This window comes from Rhinoderma darwinii, assembly GCF_050947455.1.
Source record: "Rhinoderma darwinii isolate aRhiDar2 chromosome 5 unlocalized genomic scaffold, aRhiDar2.hap1 SUPER_5_unloc_32, whole genome shotgun sequence".
NCBI lineage: Eukaryota > Metazoa > Chordata > Amphibia > Anura > Rhinodermatidae > Rhinoderma > Rhinoderma darwinii.
The window spans coordinates 145445-161447 of NW_027461790.1; the positions used below are offsets into that span (position 1 = coordinate 145445).

The 16003-nt window shown below is 46.0% G+C and overlaps 6 non-coding genes across 6 annotated transcripts; all 6 read right to left on the reverse strand.

The window, feature by feature from the left end:
- Positions 1-8305: 8305 nt before the first annotated feature.
- LOC142689805 (U2 spliceosomal RNA) lies at positions 8306-8496 on the reverse strand. Its single transcript, XR_012858643.1, has one exon. It is a non-coding gene; the product is annotated as a U2 spliceosomal RNA (small nuclear RNA).
- Positions 8497-9776: 1280 nt separating this feature from the next.
- Positions 9777-9967, reverse strand: LOC142689806 (U2 spliceosomal RNA). The gene has a single exon (XR_012858644.1). It is a non-coding gene; the product is annotated as a U2 spliceosomal RNA (small nuclear RNA).
- Positions 9968-11255: 1288 nt separating this feature from the next.
- On the reverse strand, positions 11256-11446 carry LOC142689807 (U2 spliceosomal RNA). Its single transcript, XR_012858645.1, has one exon. It is a non-coding gene; the product is annotated as a U2 spliceosomal RNA (small nuclear RNA).
- Positions 11447-12742: 1296 nt separating this feature from the next.
- Positions 12743-12933, reverse strand: LOC142689753 (U2 spliceosomal RNA). Its single transcript, XR_012858596.1, has one exon. It is a non-coding gene; the product is annotated as a U2 spliceosomal RNA (small nuclear RNA).
- Positions 12934-14229: 1296 nt separating this feature from the next.
- Positions 14230-14420, reverse strand: LOC142689810 (U2 spliceosomal RNA). The gene has a single exon (XR_012858647.1). It is a non-coding gene; the product is annotated as a U2 spliceosomal RNA (small nuclear RNA).
- A 1288-nt stretch (positions 14421-15708) lies between these two features.
- LOC142689811 (U2 spliceosomal RNA) lies at positions 15709-15899 on the reverse strand. Its single transcript, XR_012858648.1, has one exon. It is a non-coding gene; the product is annotated as a U2 spliceosomal RNA (small nuclear RNA).
- Positions 15900-16003: the final 104 nt, after the last annotated feature.

The following is a 16003-nucleotide window of genomic DNA, read 5'->3' on the forward strand; positions in this document are numbered from 1 at the left end:
AAATGCAAGCATCTACATCGACCAGATTCTTAGACCTTTTGTGGTGTCCCTTCCTTCATATGTAAGGGACACTATGGATGTCTTGCGTAAGCTTGAAGGCATACGCTGCGATCAGGATGTCCTATTGGCATCACTTGATGTGGAAGCCCTATATAGCTCCATTCCTCATGATCAGGGGTGTGTAGCTGTCGAATACTTTCTGAAGGGTAAGGGCACACAGTTTCAGACTCACAACGAGTTTGTTGTAATATTGCTTAGGTTTATTCTAGAGCATAATTCTTTTATCTTTGACCAGAAAACGTACCATCAACTCAGGGGTGTGGCTATGGGAAGCCCCTGTGCTCCCACATATGCCAATTTGTACTTGGGCTGGTGGGAGCATGAAACTGTCTTTAATGATGGAATGGAAAAATGGACATCGTGCATCGTGCTATGGCTGAGATTTATAGACGATATCCTGATCCTCTGGAAAGGTACCAAGGCACAATTTGAGGAATTTGTGGCGACTCTTAATGTAAACAATCTGGGCTTATTTTTTACTTGTGAGATCAATGACAACAAGATCACGTTTCTTGATATTTTGATCTCGAAAACACCATCTGGGAACATCCAAACCAACATGTTCCGTAAAAAGACTGCCACTAATAGTCTCCTCAGATGGGAAAGCTGCCATCCAGCTAACCTTAAACGTGGAATACCCAAGGGCCAGTTCCTGAGGGCGAGACGCAACTGTTCCACTATATCAGACTATAAAATGTCAGCGAGGGAACTGGAGGACAGGTTTAGACGGAGAGGATATCCGAAACATGTTCTCAAACAGGCCTATCAAAATGCACTTGGATGCAACCGAAATGATCTTCTTAACCCCAAATCACGTTTGAAGGATGATGACACTATACGGATCATTGGTACTTACGACTCTGCTAGTAAGGAGGTTAGAGAAATCCTGCAGAGATATTGGGGAATTTTGCAAGCTGACCCTGACGTTGGTAATCTGGTAGGGGACTCTCCCTTTATAACATACAAAAGAGGGCGCAATATAAAAGATCATCTTGTGCATAGCCACATGAGCACACAAAACAAACCAAACACCTGGTTGGACAGGGGGTTCAATGGGAGTTACAGATGTGGCTCATGTAAGGCATGCGACTCGATTTTGTGCAGTAAAAATTTCAAAAGCACCAAGACTGGCAGGGTGTTTGACAATAGGTCCTATATTAACTGTAAGACCAAAGGTGTGGTTTATCTGATCACATGTGGCTGCCAATTACAGTATATAGGCAAAACGAAGAGAGAATTTAGAAGGAGGATTAGGGACCACATTGGGGATATAAGGAGAAAGGATGATACTCCGGTGTCGCGGCATGTATGGGAATGCCATAATGGTGACTCCTTGACATTGAAATTTCAAGGGATTGAACACGTTAAACCTTTGGCGAGAGGTGGTGATCATGATAAGAAGATCTTACAAAAAGAAGCGCAGTGGATCTTTCGTATGCAAACTATGAGTCCCGCCGGTTTAAATGAAAAGATCTCATATGCATGCTTTCTGTGAGCATAACATCAAAGAAATCTATTTCCTTTGTTTACTTTTTCCCCCCATGTGGGTGGTGGTATGTGTGGCACAACTATGCACCTGACCTCCCCTAACAGTATCATCTGTGTGTTTTCACATTAAACTACTGCTGACCCCTGTTCACACTGTTAGAGGACTCATATGCGGTTTATTTTCTCTAACTGATTCATTGAATATGTGATATTACGTTTAACTAAATTTGGGGCGTCTGTGTACAGCCTAAACTGTGTCTAGTTTAATGAACGACCCTAAACTGTACCTACTACGTTCCGACAGTATTACACTCTGTGTGAGTTATGATGATCAAAAAGGGCAAGAATTCCATCCTTGATCGGAGTGTGTATCATTATGAGGTTTTTCCGATAGGAGTTTGGAGGATGGTCTGTGGATCATCATGATATTACAAATCTTTGGCATCTCTACCTATTACATGTCTGTCCCGTAATCTGTGTTTATCCGCTTCAGGTCTCCAGGGTTACGAAGGACGCTTTATCGTCACACTTCAGCCTGATTGGCTGGGCTGTTTGGGGGCTCGCCACAGTCCGGATACGTCACTGCTGGGACGTGTCTTTGTCTGATTGGTGGTGGGCTGACAGCCTCGTCAGTGCAGGGGGAGGGCTCTAGCCCTTCATATGCTCCCAGTCTCGCCGGCTCGTGTGCGGCCATTTGTATTAGAGTCGTGCACGAGCCGGGAGAAATAAATGTTAGCACGAAATTGTGCTTAACCGGCATCAACTTTAACAATCCCTGATGATGTGTCACACCTACCAGTGACATTGAAACGCGTAGGGTTGTCCTAATTAATGCAGCGGTGGTTCGGAGAATTGTCCAAGATTAGTCCGTCAACAGGACTAACTCTTCTCTCTGACCACTTGTTGTGAGCCCGGTGGGCTGGAATTATTTTCTCTCAGCAAGTTGCTGTCAGGGCTGTATACTATAAGAGGAGAGTTTCATCACCTCCTATCCCTGACTACCTTGTCTGAGCCTGAATATATGTCACTATTGGGCTATATGAGCCATATTTTATAATATATTAATAAAATTCAATTTTAATCGTTCTAATCAGGCAGTCAATCTATCTATTCAGTGAACGACATTTACATTACCATTAAGTGGATTCATCATACTAATATACTCCATTCTAGTGGAGATGGCAGGATTTTTGACAGGGGACATTGACATGGATAAATGGGTGCATGATGCTAAAGAGGTATTTTCGGAGAATGAAATTGTGTCGTCCACCCAGAGTTTTAGTATTACGGCTTCCTTTCGCCAACTCACAAAAGCCTATAAAGATCATCTTAGATCATGGTGGGAGGTTCAAACGTTGGAAACATATATTAAAAATCAGATCGTCCCAAGAGGTTTGAGGATCTCATTGACTCCTGCAGCGAGAATTAGATCACCTGATTTTCTCAAAAAATGGGAAAAGGAGTCAATTGAATCTTCGTTGAGATTCATGGGAATATTGCTGGAGGAGGAAAAAAACTGCTTAGTCAGGAGCACACAGGAATTGAAAGATGGTATTAATCTGGTACACAAATTTGCGAGTAATCAAGAGTATGAGAGGAAAGAGACTGTTTTACAACAGACAGTGGAAAAGTTTATCAGTAACATTAAGGAAAGAAAACATTTTCAGTTCGTGCGCGATACTCTCGATTTCAAAGAGGGTAGAATATTTGACTATAGTATAAGAACTGGTGCGTCCCATGAAGTGGACACAGATGTGTCCTCCTCCGAGCAAGAATTTTCTGACTCAGAGCATTTCAAAAACCACCCCAGACGACAACGGGGAGGGATGGAGTCAGGCAGATATGTTAACCGCGGTAACCAAAGAGGTAGGGGCAGAGGAAAAGCAGCCAATCGGGGTGGTTTTTTATCCAAGAGCCACCCTATCTCAGAGTACCTCTTGAGGGACAGAAGGGAGGTTTAAGATCAGGACCTCCAGTATCTAGGGATGAATCCCAGGTGATTAATTTGTCCTCCCGAACGTTATCTGCGGAGGAACTGGGCATCCTTAGTAAGGGACTATCATTTGTCCCTACCAATAGGTTTGATTTGTTTCAATGGGTTAAGGATCTTAACCTGTTTGCACGTAAACTCAAATGGAAGAAGTTCTTCAAGACACATGACCAACGTCAATGTACTGAACTGGGGATTATGGAAGAGGATTTACCAAACCTCAGGCTGTTGGAGGGTCTATGGGAAGAAAGTCACAGGGAAGAGGGTAAGGGTCCCTTTACCACACTTAGGGTACCCTCGACGAAATTTGCTCCCCTGAATGACAACACCCCGATCGATGTTTTCGTTAAAGTAGTGGAGGACCAACTCAGATTACTCGATCATTCCAGGCCTTCTGGTTTCAATACAACACAAGATGAAATGGTCGCTTTACGATCACTTGAGGGTGATGACACTATCATAATAAAGCCCTCTGATAAGGGTGGTAATGTTGTGGTAATGGACCGCACGAGATATAGCATGATGTGCTACCAGATATTAAATGACCATCAATGTTATAAAGTGTTGGAATCCGATCCTTCCATAATTTTCAGAAATCAATTGAAATGTATCCTGAGCTCAGCCAAATGCCTCAGCCTAATTAGTGAGAAGGAAATGGCGTTTATGCTGCCCGATTTTCCACAGACGGCCACCTTCTATTGTCTCCCAAAAATGCACAAAGGGACTAAGCCACTGAAGGGTAGGCCAATTGTGTCAGGAATCGACAGCCTGTCTCAAAATGCAAGCATCTACATCGACCAGATTCTTAGACCTTTTGTGGTGTCCCTTCCTTCATATGTAAGGGACACTATGGATGTCTTGCGTAAGCTTGAAGGCATACGCTGCGATCAGGATGTCCTATTGGCATCACTTGATGTGGAAGCCCTATATAGCTCCATTCCTCATGATCAGGGGTGTGTAGCTGTCGAATACTTTCTGAAGGGTAAGGGCACACAGTTTCAGACTCACAACGAGTTTGTTGTAATATTGCTTAGGTTTATTCTAGAGCATAATTCTTTTATCTTTGACCAGAAAACGTACCATCAACTCAGGGGTGTGGCTATGGGAAGCCCCTGTGCTCCCACATATGCCAATTTGTACTTGGGCTGGTGGGAGCATGAAACTGTCTTTAATGATGGAATGGAAAAATGGACATCGTGCATCGTGCTATGGCTGAGATTTATAGACGATATCCTGATCCTCTGGAAAGGTACCAAGGCACAATTTGAGGAATTTGTGGCGACTCTTAATGTAAACAATCTGGGCTTATTTTTTACTTGTGAGATCAATGACAACAAGATCACGTTTCTTGATATTTTGATCTCGAAAACACCATCTGGGAACATCCAAACCAACATGTTCCGTAAAAAGACTGCCACTAATAGTCTCCTCAGATGGGAAAGCTGCCATCCAGCTAACCTTAAACGTGGAATACCCAAGGGCCAGTTCCTGAGGGCGAGACGCAACTGTTCCACTATATCAGACTATAAAATGTCAGCGAGGGAACTGGAGGACAGGTTTAGACGGAGAGGATATCCGAAACATGTTCTCAAACAGGCCTATCAAAATGCACTTGGATGCAACCGAAATGATCTTCTTAACCCCAAATCACGTTTGAAGGATGATGACACTATACGGATCATTGGTACTTACGACTCTGCTAGTAAGGAGGTTAGAGAAATCCTGCAGAGATATTGGGGAATTTTGCAAGCTGACCCTGACGTTGGTAATCTGGTAGGGGACTCTCCCTTTATAACATACAAAAGAGGGCGCAATATAAAAGATCATCTTGTGCATAGCCACATGAGCACACAAAACAAACCAAACACCTGGTTGGACAGGGGGTTCAATGGGAGTTACAGATGTGGCTCATGTAAGGCATGCGACTCGATTTTGTGCAGTAAAAATTTCAAAAGCACCAAGACTGGCAGGGTGTTTGACAATAGGTCCTATATTAACTGTAAGACCAAAGGTGTGGTTTATCTGATCACATGTGGCTGCCAATTACAGTATATAGGCAAAACGAAGAGAGAATTTAGAAGGAGGATTAGGGACCACATTGGGGATATAAGGAGAAAGGATGATACTCCGGTGTCGCGGCATGTATGGGAATGCCATAATGGTGACTCCTTGACATTGAAATTTCAAGGGATTGAACACGTTAAACCTTTGGCGAGAGGTGGTGATCATGATAAGAAGATCTTACAAAAAGAAGCGCAGTGGATCTTTCGTATGCAAACTATGAGTCCCGCCGGTTTAAATGAAAAGATCTCATATGCATGCTTTCTGTGAGCATAACATCAAAGAAATCTATTTCCTTTGTTTACTTTTTCCCCCCATGTGGGTGGTGGTATGTGTGGCACAACTATGCACCTGACCTCCCCTAACAGTATCATCTGTGTGTTTTCACATTAAACTACTGCTGACCCCTGTTCACACTGTTAGAGGACTCATATGCGGTTTTTTTTCTCTAACTGATTCATTGAATATGTGATATTACGTTTAACTAAATTTGGGGCGTCTGTGTACAGCCTAAACTGTGTCTAGTTTAATGAACGACCCTAAACTGTACCTACTACGTTCCGACAGTATTACACTCTGTGTGAGTTATGATGATCAAAAAGGGCAAGAATTCCATCCTTGATCGGAGTGTGTATCATTATGAGGTTTTTCCGATAGGAGTTTGGAGGATGGTCTGTGGATCATCATGATATTACAAATCTTTGGCATCTCTACCTATTACATGTCTGTCCCGTAATCTGTGTTTATCCGCTTCAGGTCTCCAGGGTTACGAAGGACGCTTTATCGTCACACTTCAGCCTGATTGGCTGGGCTGTTTGGGGGCTCGCCACAGTCCGGATACGTCACTGCTGGGACGTGTCTTTGTCTGATTGGTGGTGGGCTGACAGCCTCGTCAGTGCAGGGGGAGGGCTCTAGCCCTTCATATGCTCCCAGTCTCGCCGGCTCGTGTGCGGCCATTTGTATTAGAGTCGTGCACGAGCCGGGAGAAATAAATGTTAGCACGAAATTGTGCTTAACCGGCATCAACTTTAACAATCCCTGATGATGTGTCACACCTACCAGTGACATTGAAACGCGTAGGGTTGTCCTAATTAATGCAGCGGTGGTTCGGAGAATTGTCCAAGATTAGTCCGTCAACAGGACTAACTCTTCTCTCTGACCACTTGTTGTGAGCCCGGTGGGCTGGAATTATTTTCTCTCAGCAAGTTGCTGTCAGGGCTGTATACTATAAGAGGAGAGTTTCATCACCTCCTATCCCTGACTACCTTGTCTGAGCCTGAATATATGTCACTATTGGGCTATATGAGCCATATTTTATAATATATTAATAAAATTCAATTTTAATCGTTCTAATCAGGCAGTCAATCTACACTTGATCTTAGCCAAAAGGCCGAGAAGCGATAACCCGAACGGGCCGCGCGTTGCCCGAGCCTGCCCGATACTGCTGTTCAGCCCTTGCAGCGATTCAGCCTACTTCTAGGCAATTCCATGGGGCCCTGCAGGCTCACACACTCACAGCTACACGGGAGGTGAATAAAGGCCGGAGAGGAAGCCAGACAGGATTTGCTTCTTTTGCTTGCACCACAATGCAGTGCTGAAAGAGGAGGAATCTACATAAAAACGCCTTCCTGGCAACGCCCAAATGCCCTGCTGCCATGCAGATAAACACTGGCAGCGGCAGCAAGTGCATGCCCACAGCCACCCCTTGTTCCTTCACACCTTGTATCAGCTGTAATCCAGTCCAGTCCAGTGCTGCCTGCTGAGCAGCACTGACCAACACTGCCTGGGCCCAGGCTTTTATCTCTGAGGCCCCATTATGATGTCAGAAAGCTGGCTCTGGAATCCTGAGGGCTCCACTATGACACGTGCAAAGTTCCGTCTGAACTTTATATAAGACGGTGAGGCTCAGTCAGTCACTCAGTGTTGCCTGAGAGGGCAACACTGCAACAGCCGGCCGCCAGGCTGTCTTTTTTTTGCACAGCTAGTTGCCTCCAGGAGGCCACAAGAGGGAGACAAGGGACTGCAAAATGGAAAATAGGCATCCTCCAACTTTACAGACAACTTCTCCTTGCTCCTACAACCTCCATCCTTGCACAGTTTGTTATTCTTCTAGGTAACATAGTAACAAATCCAAATTGCTGCTCTCTTTGTAGGCAAGCAAGGCTTTGTTGCAACTGCAATTCTTACTTCTTCTTGAAATGTAGGGACGACAGTACATTCCATCACATCCATCTAGTGTACACAGGTAGGTCCATTGTGGCGGGCAGGCGAGCGGGCGGGCTGCTTTATTGGCTGTTTGCTGTTCCCCTACTCCACTCCACTATTTGACTGTTGTGCTGCATCAATCAATCAATCAATCAATCAATCAATCAATCAATCAATCAATCAATCAATCAATCAATCAATCAGTGGCTGGCTCAGGTGCAGCTCTTTAACTTACCTAAAAGGGAGGGTGGAGAGAAGACAAGGAAGGTGAATGAGGTGTTCCAATGTGAAATGCCGGAAACACAGAAACACAGACGACACACAACAAGAGGTGGCAATCTATTCATTAATTGCATTTAATCAATGAGCTCATTATCACTCATGCATTGTCCAACAGGTGTTGAAATAATGGGATTAAAAGGGGAGATCCCTTCAGAAAGACAGAAACAATAGCAAAGACAAAAAACACTTTTGGAATCTGCTTTTAGTCAACACATAAGGAAAGGGTGCACCGGTCCTGGAAATACTGCAATACCAGGTCAATGCGTGGAGTGGACAGAGCAAGCTCTATTTCCATCTCCCTGTTCTAAAAATCCATTTAATATATGGTCCCCAGATAGGGGACGTATCAGATATTAAACTGATAAGAACAGATACTACACTTGATCTTAGCCAAAAGGCCGAGAAGCGATAACCCGAACGGGCCGCGCGTTGCCCGAGCCTGCCCGATACTGCTGTTCAGCCCTTGCAGCGATTCAGCCTACTTCTAGGCAATTCCATGGGGCCCTGCAGGCTCACACACTCACAGCTACACGGGAGGTGAATAAAGGCCGGAGAGGAAGCCAGACAGGATTTGCTTCTTTTGCTTGCACCACAATGCAGTGCTGAAAGAGGAGGAATCTACATAAAAACGCCTTCCTGGCAACGCCCAAATGCCCTGCTGCCATGCAGATAAACACTGGCAGCGGCAGCAAGTGCATGCCCACAGCCACCCCTTGTTCCTTCACACCTTGTATCAGCTGTAATCCAGTCCAGTCCAGTGCTGCCTGCTGAGCAGCACTGACCAACACTGCCTGGGCCCAGGCTTTTATCTCTGAGGCCCCATTATGATGTCAGAAAGCTGGCTCTGGAATCCTGAGGGCTCCACTATGACACGTGCAAAGTTCCGTCTGAACTTTATATAAGACGGTGAGGCTCAGTCAGTCACTCAGTGTTGCCTGAGAGGGCAACACTGCAACAGCCGGCCGCCAGGCTGTCTTTTTTTTGCACAGCTAGTTGCCTCCAGGAGGCCACAAGAGGGAGACAAGGGACTGCAAAATGGAAAATAGGCATCCACCAACTTTACAGACAACTTCTCCTTGCTCCTACAACCTCCATCCTTGCACAGTTTGTTATTCTTCTAGGTAACATAGTAACAAATCCAAATTGCTGCTCTCTTTGTAGGCAAGCAAGGCTTTGTTGCAACTGCAATTCTTACTTCTTCTTGAAATGTAGGGACGACAGTACATTCCATCACATCCATCTAGTGTACACAGGTAGGTCCATTGTGGCGGGCAGGCGAGCGGGCGGGCTGCTTTATTGGCTGTTTGCTGTTCCCCTACTCCACTCCACTATTTGACTGTTGTGCTGCATCAATCAATCAATCAATCAATCAATCAATCAATCAATCAATCAGTGGCTGGCTCAGGTGCAGCTCTTTAACTTACCTAAAAGGGAGGGCGGAGAGAAGACAAGGAAGGTGAATGAGGTGTTCCAATGTGAAATGCCGGAAACACAGAAACACAGACGACACACAACAAGAGGTGGCAATCTATTCATTAATTGCATTTAATCAATGAGCTCATTATCACTCATGCATTGTCCAACAGGTGTTGAAATAATGGGATTAAAAGGGGAGATCCCTTCAGAAAGACAGAAACAATAGCAAAGACAAAAAACACTTTTGGAATCTGCTTTTAGTCAACACATAAGGAAAGGGTGCACCGGTCCTGGAAATACTGCAATACCAGGTCAATGCGTGGAGTGGACAGAGCAAGCTCTATTTCCATCTCCCTGTTCTAAAAATCCATTTAATATATGGTCCCCAGATAGGGGACGTATCAGATATTAAACTGATAAGAACAGATACTACACTTGATCTTAGCCAAAAGGCCGAGAAGCGATAACCCGAACGGGCCGCGCGTTGCCCGAGCCTGCCCGATACTGCTGTTCAGCCCTTGCAGCGATTCAGCCTACTTCTAGGCAATTCCATGGGGCCCTGCAGGCTCACACACTCACAGCTACACGGGAGGTGAATAAAGGCCGGAGAGGAAGCCAGACAGGATTTGCTTCTTTTGCTTGCACCACAATGCAGTGCTGAAAGAGGAGGAATCTACATAAAAACGCCTTCCTGGCAACGCCCAAATGCCCTGCTGCCATGCAGATAAACACTGGCAGCGGCAGCAAGTGCATGCCCACAGCCACCCCTTGTTCCTTCACACCTTGTATCAGCTGTAATCCAGTCCAGTCCAGTGCTGCCTGCTGAGCAGCACTGACCAACACTGCCTGGGCCCAGGCTTTTATCTCTGAGGCCCCATTATGATGTCAGAAAGCTGGCTCTGGAATCCTGAGGGCTCCACTATGACACGTGCAAAGTTCCGTCTGAACTTTATATAAGACGGTGAGGCTCAGTCAGTCACTCAGTGTTGCCTGAGAGGGCAACACTGCAACAGCCGGCCGCCAGGCTGTCTTTTTTTTGCACAGCTAGTTGCCTCCAGGAGGCCACAAGAGGGAGACAAGGGACTGCAAAATGGAAAATAGGCATCCACCAACTTTACAGACAACTTCTCCTTGCTCCTACAACCTCCATCCTTGCACAGTTTGTTATTCTTCTAGGTAACATAGTAACAAATCCAAATTGCTGCTCTCTTTGTAGGCAAGCAAGGCTTTGTTGCAACTGCAATTCTTACTTCTTCTTGAAATGTAGGGACGACAGTACATTCCATCACATCCATCTAGTGTACACAGGTAGGTCCATTGTGGCGGGCAGGCGAGCGGGCGGGCTGCTTTATTGGCTGTTTGCTGTTCCCCTACTCCACTCCACTATTTGACTGTTGTGCTGCATCAATCAATCAATCAATCAATCAATCAATCAATCAATCAATCAATCAATCAGTGGCTGGCTCAGGTGCAGCTCTTTAACTTACCTAAAAGGGAGGGCGGAGAGAAGACAAGGAAGGTGAATGAGGTGTTCCAATGTGAAATGCCGGAAACACAGAAACACAGACGACACACAACAAGAGGTGGCAATCTATTCATTAATTGCATTTAATCAATGAGCTCATTATCACTCATGCATTGTCCAACAGGTGTTGAAATAATGGGATTAAAAGGGGAGATCCCTTCAGAAAGACAGAAACAATAGCAAAGACAAAAAACACTTTTGGAATCTGCTTTTAGTCAACACATAAGGAAAGGGTGCACCGGTCCTGGAAATACTGCAATACCAGGTCAATGCGTGGAGTGGACAGAGCAAGCTCTATTTCCATCTCCCTGTTCTAAAAATCCATTTAATATATGGTCCCCAGATAGGGGACGTATCAGATATTAAACTGATAAGAACAGATACTACACTTGATCTTAGCCAAAAGGCCGAGAAGCGATAACCCGAACGGGCCGCGCGTTGCCCGAGCCTGCCCGATACTGCTGTTCAGCCCTTGCAGCGATTCAGCCTACTTCTAGGCAATTCCATGGGGCCCTGCAGGCTCACACACTCACAGCTACACGGGAGGTGAATAAAGGCCGGAGAGGAAGCCAGACAGGATTTGCTTCTTTTGCTTGCACCACAATGCAGTGCTGAAAGAGGAGGAATCTACATAAAAACGCCTTCCTGGCAACGCCCAAATGCCCTGCTGCCATGCAGATAAACACTGGCAGCGGCAGCAAGTGCATGCCCACAGCCACCCCTTGTTCCTTCACACCTTGTATCAGCTGTAATCCAGTCCAGTCCAGTGCTGCCTGCTGAGCAGCACTGACCAACACTGCCTGGGCCCAGGCTTTTATCTCTGAGGCCCCATTATGATGTCAGAAAGCTGGCTCTGGAATCCTGAGGGCTCCACTATGACACGTGCAAAGTTCCGTCTGAACTTTATATAAGACGGTGAGGCTCAGTCAGTCACTCAGTGTTGCCTGAGAGGGCAACACTGCAACAGCCGGCCGCCAGGCTGTCTTTTTTTTGCACAGCTAGTTGCCTCCAGGAGGCCACAAGAGGGAGACAAGGGACTGCAAAATGGAAAATAGGCATCCACCAACTTTACAGACAACTTCTCCTTGCTCCTACAACCTCCATCCTTGCACAGTTTGTTATTCTTCTAGGTAACATAGTAACAAATCCAAATTGCTGCTCTCTTTGTAGGCAAGCAAGGCTTTGTTGCAACTGCAATTCTTACTTCTTCTTGAAATGTAGGGACGACAGTACATTCCATCACATCCATCTAGTGTACACAGGTAGGTCCATTGTGGCGGGCAGGCGAGCGGGCGGGCTGCTTTATTGGCTGTTTGCTGTTCCCCTACTCCACTCCACTATTTGACTGTTGTGCTGCATCAATCAATCAATCAATCAATCAATCAATCAATCAATCAATCAATCAATCAATCAATCAGTGGCTGGCTCAGGTGCAGCTCTTTAACTTACCTAAAAGGGAGGGCGGAGAGAAGACAAGGAAGGTGAATGAGGTGTTCCAATGTGAAATGCCGGAAACACAGAAACACAGACGACACACAACAAGAGGTGGCAATCTATTCATTAATTGCATTTAATCAATGAGCTCATTATCACTCATGCATTGTCCAACAGGTGTTGAAATAATGGGATTAAAAGGGGAGATCCCTTCAGAAAGACAGAAACAATAGCAAAGACAAAAAACACTTTTGGAATCTGCTTTTAGTCAACACATAAGGAAAGGGTGCACTGGTCCTGGAAATACTGCAATACCAGGTCAATGCGTGGAGTGGACAGAGCAAGCTCTATTTCCATCTCCCTGTTCTAAAAATCCATTTAATATATGGTCCCCAGATAGGGGACGTATCAGATATTAAACTGATAAGAACAGATACTACACTTGATCTTAGCCAAAAGGCCGAGAAGCGATAACCCGAACGGGCCGCGCGTTGCCCGAGCCTGCCCGATACTGCTGTTCAGCCCTTGCAGCGATTCAGCCTACTTCTAGGCAATTCCATGGGGCCCTGCAGGCTCACACACTCACAGCTACACGGGAGGTGAATAAAGGCCGGAGAGGAAGCCAGACAGGATTTGCTTCTTTTGCTTGCACCACAATGCAGTGCTGAAAGAGGAGGAATCTACATAAAAATGCCTTCCTGGCAACGCCCAAATGCCCTGCTGCCATGCAGATAAACACTGGCAGCGGCAGCAAGTGCATGCCCACAGCCACCCCTTGTTCCTTCACACCTTGTATCAGCTGTAATCCAGTCCAGTCCAGTGCTGCCTGCTGAGCAGCACTGACCAACACTGCCTGGGCCCAGGCTTTTATCTCTGAGGCCCCATTATGATGTCAGAAAGCTGGCTCTGGAATCCTGAGGGCTCCACTATGACACGTGCAAAGTTCCGTCTGAACTTTATATAAGACGGTGAGGCTCAGTCAGTCACTCAGTGTTGCCTGAGAGGGCAACACTGCAACAGCCGGCCGCCAGGCTGTCTTTTTTTTGCACAGCTAGTTGCCTCCAGGAGGCCACAAGAGGGAGACAAGGGACTGCAAAATGGAAAATAGGCATCCACCAACTTTACAGACAACTTCTCCTTGCTCCTACAACCTCCATCCTTGCACAGTTTGTTATTCTTCTAGGTAACATAGTAACAAATCCAAATTGCTGCTCTCTTTGTAGGCAAGCAAGGCTTTGTTGCAACTGCAATTCTTACTTCTTCTTGAAATGTAGGGACGACAGTACATTCCATCACATCCATCTAGTGTACACAGGTAGGTCCATTGTGGCGGGCAGGCGAGCGGGCGGGCTGCTTTATTGGCTGTTTGCTGTTCCCCTACTCCACTCCACTATTTGACTGTTGTGCTGCATCAATCAATCAATCAATCAATCAATCAATCAATCAATCAATCAATCAATCAATCAATCAGTGGCTGGCTCAGGTGCAGCTCTTTAACTTACCTAAAAGGGAGGGCGGAGAGAAGACAAGGAAGGTGAATGAGGTGTTCCAATGTGAAATGCCGGAAACACAGAAACACAGACGACACACAACAAGAGGTGGCAATCTATTCATTAATTGCATTTAATCAATGAGCTCATTATCACTCATGCATTGTCCAACAGGTGTTGAAATAATGGGATTAAAAGGGGAGATCCCTTCAGAAAGACAGAAACAATAGCAAAGACAAAAAACACTTTTGGAATCTGCTTTTAGTCAACACATAAGGAAAGGGTGCACCGGTCCTGGAAATACTGCAATACCAGGTCAATGCGTGGAGTGGACAGAGCAAGCTCTATTTCCATCTCCCTGTTCTAAAAATCCATTTAATATATGGTCCCCAGATAGGGGACGTATCAGATATTAAACTGATAAGAACAGATACTACACTTGATCTTAGCCAAAAGGCCGAGAAGCGATAACCCGAACGGGCCGCGCGTTGCCCGAGCCTGCCCGATACTGCTGTTCAGCCCTTGCAGCGATTCAGCCTACTTCTAGGCAATTCCATGGGGCCCTGCAGGCTCACACACTCACAGCTACACGGGAGGTGAATAAAGGCCGGAGAGGAAGCCAGACAGGATTTGCTTCTTTTGCTTGCACCACAATGCAGTGCTGAAAGAGGAGGAATCTACATAAAAACGCCTTCCTGGCAACGCCCAAATGCCCTGCTGCCATGCAGATAAACACTGGCAGCGGCAGCAAGTGCATGCCCACAGCCACCCCTTGTTCCTTCACACCTTGTATCAGCTGTAATCCAGTCCAGTCCAGTGCTGCCTGCTGAGCAGCACTGACCAACACTGCCTGGGCCCAGGCTTTTATCTCTGAGGCCCCATTATGATGTCAGAAAGCTGGCTCTGGAATCCTGAGGGCTCCACTATGACACGTGCAAAGTTCCGTCTGAACTTTATATAAGACGGTGAGGCTCAGTCAGTCACTCAGTGTTGCCTGAGAGGGCAACACTGCAACAGCCGGCCGCCAGGCTGTCTTTTTTTTGCACAGCTAGTTGCCTCCAGGAGGCCACAGGAGGGAGACAAGGGACTGCAAAATGGAAAATAGGCATCCACCAACTTTACAGACAACTTCTCCTTGCTCCTACAACCTCCATCCTTGCACAGTTTGTTATTCTTCTAGGTAACATAGTAACAAATCCAAATTGCTGCTCTCTTTGTAGGCAAGCAAGGCTTTGTTGCAACTGCAATTCTTACTTCTTCTTGAAATGTAGGGACGACAGTACATTCCATCACATCCATCTAGTGTACACAGGTAGGTCCATTGTGGCGGGCAGGCGAGCGGGCGGGCTGCTTTATTGGCTGTTTGCTGTTCCCCTACTCCACTCCACTATTTGACTGTTGTGCTGCATCAATCAATCAATCAATCAATCAATCAATCAATCAATCAATCAATCAATCAGTGGCTGGCTCAGGTGCAGCTCTTTAACTTACCTAAAAGGGAGGGCGGAGAGAAGACAAGGAAGGTGAATGAGGTGTTCCAATGTGAAATGCCGGAAACACAGAAACACAGACGACACACAACAAGAGGTGGCAATCTATTCATTAATTGCATTTAATCAATGAGCTCATTATCACTCATGCATTGTCCAACAGGTGTTGAAATAATGGGATTAAAAGGGGAGATCCCTTCAGAAAGACAGAAACAATAGCAAAGACAAAAAACACTTTTGGAATCTGCTTTTAGTCAACACATAAGGAAAGGGTGCACCGGTCCTGGAAATACTGCAATACCAGGTCAATGCGTGGAGTGGACAGAGCAAGCTCTATTTCCATCTCCCTGTTCTAAAAATCCATTTAATATATGGTCCCCAGATAGGGGACGTATCAGATATTAAACTGATAAGAACAGATACTACACTTGATCTTAGCCAAAAGGCCGAGAAGCGATAACCCGAACGGGCCGCGCGTTGCCCGAGCCTGCCCGATACTGCTGTTCAGCCCTTGCAGCGATTCAGCCTACTTCTAGGCAATTCCATGGGGCCCTGCAGGCTC